Source organism: Euprymna scolopes, chromosome 6, assembly GCF_053919585.1.
Source record: "Euprymna scolopes isolate OS-2025 chromosome 6, ASM5391958v1, whole genome shotgun sequence".
NCBI classification, from domain to species: domain Eukaryota; kingdom Metazoa; phylum Mollusca; class Cephalopoda; order Sepiida; family Sepiolidae; genus Euprymna; species Euprymna scolopes.
The window spans coordinates 113,032,721-113,038,924 of record NC_136487.1 but is presented as its reverse complement, the minus strand read 5'-3'; the positions used below and the strand labels follow the sequence as shown (position 1 = coordinate 113,038,924).

General features: G+C 26.9%; 1 protein-coding gene across 1 annotated transcript in view; it reads left to right on the top strand.

The window, feature by feature from the left end:
• The window catches only part of LOC145277883 (uncharacterized), a 119,900-nt gene that overhangs the window by 745 nt on the left and 112,951 nt on the right, over positions 1 to 6,204 (top strand). The gene's annotated exons all lie outside the window — the stretch shown is intronic.

Sequence of the window (6,204 nt, the reverse complement as noted above, 5' to 3'; positions counted from 1 at the left end):
TCAGAAATCGTAATACTGAATTTCACATGAAAACAATGGTATATACGCACTCCTTGTATTTTTAAGATGATTATATCCAAAAATTATAAAAATCAAAAAGGTAGAAAATTATTTATTAAAGAAAAAAAAGAATTTGAAGAAAATGATCGTATTTGCTTATGTAAGACACAGGAGAGTTCAAAAGGGAGGCCATTTTTCGTTTCGATTTATTTTATAAGAACAAGATGGCTGCAATCTTTAACACGATAAAAGTTTTTTATAATTCAGTAATATTCAGGTAATTTCAACTAATTCGGAACCTGACATTGTTAATTTAATTGTCAAAAATCAGTAGAAACAATAGTTTTTATTTTATCTGAAAACTCCATTTATCGACTACAGCATTTCGGGTACTAGTGTACTTATTGATCCGTGTTGAAATATTATTTAGAAAGCCATTCTTAACATGAAGAGTAGGGTGTTTTGTGCCTATTCTGTATTTTGTACCTTACAATTGAATAAAAACATAGGATAAAACTTCAATTAAACTTGAAAATACTATTTTAAAAAATAGGCGTGGATCAATGTCCACTAGCACCAGATTTTGTTCTGATAGTGTAGAAGCGCCAACATTTCTTATTTAGAAAGCCATTCTTAATTAGGTGCATGTTAATTATTCTTTCATCAAATAACGCGATTTTCTTGAATTAACTAAGCGTGTGTATTTTCTTAATTCATCTATAAGCTTACCTACTCGGTGTGGTCCGGAAATCGTTTGATGTTAATTTTTATTCTGTTTTTTTTTTCTTTTCTTTTTTATCGTTTGTTTTAATCGTTTTTTTTTTTTGTTTGTTTGTTTTTTTTTTAAATAACATTTGGAAAATAAAAATAAATTATAGCCGTATTGTTTTCGTTTGACCGTTGAATTGTATGGATTGCCACATTTTGTTATAAAATTATAATTTTGTTAGATTTTAACCCACCTAAAATGATTGGTGTAAATAACTTCTAAAACTATCAATCTTTTAATACATGAGGATTTGCTAAGAATTTTAAAGGAAAAAAAATACTTTTGATTCGATTATTTAAAAGTTTTTAAATTCCTTTCTAGTTTAAAGAATCGTAAAGTAATTCATGTTTTTCAACTACAGTGTAACAGTAACACGGATATAAGAGACTTAATAGCAGGTCCATTGACTCTCTTATATCCGGATGACACTTATATTTGTGTTTCGTATATCCGGGTTACACTGTACATTAACACGGGCTCTAATTTGGAACCGGAGAAAATCTCTCTGGTTTGTTTTACTGTACACATAGATTCGAAAAAGTTGTCAAAAAACAAATATATAACAAATAAGTGTTATCAAAGGCAAGATAAGTTACTTTTCTACCTAACTGAATATATTTTTCGTGTTTTTATTCAATGTAACATGTTTATTCAGCACGAAAAACATGCAGATGCAATGTTTACGGATGTATTGGAAAATTCAAGATGGCGCCTCACTCCCTCTTTAACACGGTAAGTTTGGGAAAAGGTGTTATAAATAAAAAACTAGACAAAATACTATTAAAAACCCGCCGAATATATGTCAACCTATGTCACGGTAACATATATTGAGCGGGTTTTTAACAGTATTTTATCCAGTTTTTTATTTATAACACCTTTTCCTAAACTTACCGTGGTAAACGCCATCTTGAATTTTCGAATACATCGATAAATACTGTATGTCTTTCGAGCTGAATAAACATGTTACATTGAATAAAAACACGAAAAATATATCCAATTTGGTAGAAAAGAAACTTATCTTGCCTTTGATAACATTTATTTGTTATATATTTGTTTTTTGATAATTTTTTCGAATCTGTGTACAGTAATAGAAACCCCAGATAAATCCAATGTAACTTAAATTTGGGAAATGTTTCATTTAAATTATTAAATTTTTCTAAAAATATCCAGTTTTACTTTAATTCAGAAAAATGTTTAAGGGGAAAAATTCAATGTTGCTTTAATTCAAAAATTGTTCATCAAAATTATATTTTATTACGCAGACTTTTCAATAAATGTTTTTTTTACTTGAAAATTCATCAAAATTCAAGAAATCAATTTTATGTATTTATTAATAATCACAGAATATAATTAACCCATTATTTTAATCTCGATGGAAATCTATTTTGTGTAAACAAAAATACTTCTACTAAAGTTATAATTTGAATGGTACTCATGCACTTATTGATCCGTGCTGAAATAAAAACGTTATTAGTTAGAAAGCCATTCTTAACATGGGGATGGGAGGGTGTTGTGTACCTATTCTGTACTTTCACCTAACAATTTAATGAAAACATATCGTAAAAGTTTAATTAAACTTGAAACTACTATTAAAAAAATAGCGCGGATCAATAAGTGCACTAGCACCATTTGAATGCTTTTAAAAAATGCATGAATTTATCAAAAGATAAATTTTTATGAAAATGAAGCATCGTAAACTGTAACAAATTAAAAAAAAATGTCACTTTTACTAAAAATGCCTCTAAAGTCAGTGTTAACATAATATCGTTATAACTCGAAAAAAAAATCAATTTTCTCGAACTAACGATATTATCTTCGAATTAAGCATTGTTTACACAAAGAAAAAACATATTCCATTTATTAATAAGGTAGAATTTTTAGCGTAAATTTTACATAAAATATTTTATTTTACGCGCACTTAAGGTGTAAAAAATCAACGTAAGAATTTTTTTTTCTATAATCTTGCAAAAAAAAAAAATGTAAATATTGAATATCAGGAACACACAAAAAAATTAAAAAAATAAGGAAAATTTAAGCAATGTTTCATTTGTTGACCTATGGATGCCACGGCGGTGAAAAAAAAAAAAGCAGACAATTTTGGTCCTTCCACCAATCTCACTGATTGAATCAATTTTAAAATTTACGTAACGAACAAAAAAATAAAATAAAACGTGAGTCTATATTTTTTTGGGGGGAGGGGGGGGTTCAGTTGGTAATTTTTTAATTTATAATAATTTCTTCCAAATTTTAATTCTATTTAATTATTAATAAATAATGGTTTTAACTATTTTTCAATGAATAAATTGTTACTTGTCAGTATATAAACAAACTTTATGAAGAATTTTATATTAAAAGATTCTACCAAGTTTAATATGAACTTATTTCAGAGAAAAATAAAGAAATTCTTGATATGTACATAAAAATAAAATAATAAAACGAAATTATTACGCTTATCGTAATTTAGTGAAAATCAGCGTTATTCACATTTACATTTTCAACGGAACGTTTTTTTTTGTTTTTATTTTCCCTACAGTATTTTTTTTAAATGCAATTTTGTTAGGTTGGTTCAAAAATGTTTTTTAACATTTAATTATATATAAAAAAAACGACATTTTTTCACTAACCTAATATAAAATGTATGTACATCTTTTTTAATTCGGTATCTTGAGTTTACTTTCGTTGAAATAGTATGAAAAAACTAATACTTTTTTAAGAGATTTTTAAAGTTTAAAGATTTATTCGAACGCGCAGTTAAAACAAAATGTGTCTTTATTTTTTCGACATTTTTCACTGTAATTTTTTTTTAAGCTATGAAGACCGATTTTCCCAGCTAAAACCCAATAAAGTTTCGTATGGGCTCGAATATCCTATATATGAAGTTTCATGTCTGTAGACCAAAAACTGTAGGAGGAGTTTGGTAGGAAATTTTTTTAACAAAAATATACACGCGCGCGCACACACATATATATATATATATATATATATATATATATATATATATATGGAAAGAAGTTTTTGTTTACTATAAACTTTTTACGCAAATATTGCCCAAGTATGAATCATGTAGCATATCTGCAAGAATATAATCACACGTAATAGTTAACTAAAGATGTTCATCCTACAAGAAAGCCGTAAACACCAATAGGGAATTGATTAAAATGAATGTTTAAAAGAATATGCAATTAGCTAGATCTTTTGCAGATGAATGCAATTCTACAATCCATATGTAACAAAGCTGTATTTTCTTTTTAAATAGAAAAGTTGTTTTTATATGAATATCAATACACAAAAAACCCGAATTTATAGGATGTGTATATATATATATATATATATATATATATATATATATATATATATATATATCAAACACCGTGTTTGAATTTATGCTTAAGTGGCAGTTTAAGTCATTTAGAACTGCTTTAAAGCTTCACCGCTCACTCATTTTTCGCCCAAATTCCCAAAAATTATTACAGTTTATAGATCACCTTCTTAGCTATATTGTGAAAATAAATCAATTTTCATTAAAAAAAAAAAAAAAAAAGTTATAATGAAATTACTGGTGTTCAAAATCACACAAGGAGGTGAGCGACGTTTTTTATGAGTGGTTTCCATAGCAACCATCGCTTCAAGAGAAGAAACAGAATGAAAGGGAGATAATTGGAAGTTTTATTGAAAGCCGACGAGTGCCGTACATTGTTATTACATTTGTGTATGTATCGGAGCAAAAAATAAGACTGAAATTAAACAAAGAACGAGTGAATTTACTAGATTACGATAGAAAAATGCGAGCATGAAAAGTAATATGGTTAAGCTTAAACATGGAAAAGTAAAGGTCTAGTTGTTAAAACTGGAAAAAAAAGGACAAAATATTCTAGTGAAAAATATAATAAATTTACGACTTAAAATATTGCAGCATTAAGATATTTTTTAAAATCTAACATTTAATATATAAATTCTTAATGCTGTAATATTTTAAGTTATAAATTTATATTTTTTACTAGAATATCTTGTCCTTCTCTTTTCTAAGTTTAAGCTTAACCATATTTTCATGCTCGCATTTTTCTATTGTTATATATATAACCGAAATTTTTAAATACTTTTAGATTACAGCTTGTATAATACTGTAAAATTAATGTTCATCTAAATATAAGATAGGGCAACAGTATAAATGAGATTTTGGAATTCAATTCAGTAAATTATAATTTACAAAAATTTATTTCAATATTTGATGGGACTCTACAGATTTCTTTTTCTCTCATCGTGGCGTATAGTCTATTATAATTTTGATATTTTTAATATTTTCTAATATATTGTATGAGAAATTTTTCAGTAAACTTTATCTAACAAACTTTTCAGAAAAATATTTTGTACGCTTGTGGAAATATCTGCAATGGATTTTACCTTATCGTGTTTTATGGATTGCTTTATATGCATACATTTGGACATTAAAATCTCTGTTTGGATTATATATTTCTTGATTGCCTTGGATCTTACGATTGTACATCTTTATTTCTTTATTGAACCTAACTACATCATGGAATATCTTTTCTTTTTTTAATCTTGGTTGCTTTTAGACCTTTCATACAAGCTTTTTAGTTTTTCAATATGTGTGTGTGTGTGTGTGTGTGTGCTAAATAGTAAAATTTATGACTGCCTATAAACATTATTTTGTTAAAAACATTTCTGAGATGAGCCATTTATTGAAAATCCATGGATTAAGGAAAACTTAATTTTTGTATTTCTTGTCGAATAATAAATTAGTCGTATATAATTTTTAATTTATTGAATTTAATTCCAAATTCTTTCTCTCTCTCTCTCTCTCTCTCTCTCTCTCTCTCTCTCTCTCTCTCTCTCTCTCAGATGGAGGGCCCACAGGAAAAATATAAGTCACATCCTATTTCAGGATAAAGAAACCGAAATGCATTCTCGTAGAATAAACTTCCTAATTATTTTTAATGGGACTTTTTAAAATTCGTGTTATTTTACACAATTCCGTTATTTATCTCAATTAAAATTAGATTAATAATGAATCTTTCAATGTGTAAGTTACGTAGTTGCGAGTAAACGCGTGAAAGTATCTCAGTTTTAACATGAATATAATAAACGAACACTTGAAATAATAAAAACTAATAATAAAATAAGCTTTACCAATCAATGTAACATCTTGAAATGTTTGTAAAGTTACGAAAATAATTAACCAATAAAAAAATATATACACGTTAAAAAATTATATCGATTGTTCAAAACTAGTTAGATGAATCTATCCCTGATGATGAATCCCGATGGATTGGAAAGAACTCGAACTTACATAAATATGGCGATTACACCAGCCAGTTCCTGCCAGAAATGAAGACTCTTCTTCGGAAGTTGGAAAAGATCCAAAATAGAATTAATAGACAAAAAACGTCTATTTTACTATATGAAATATATTATAA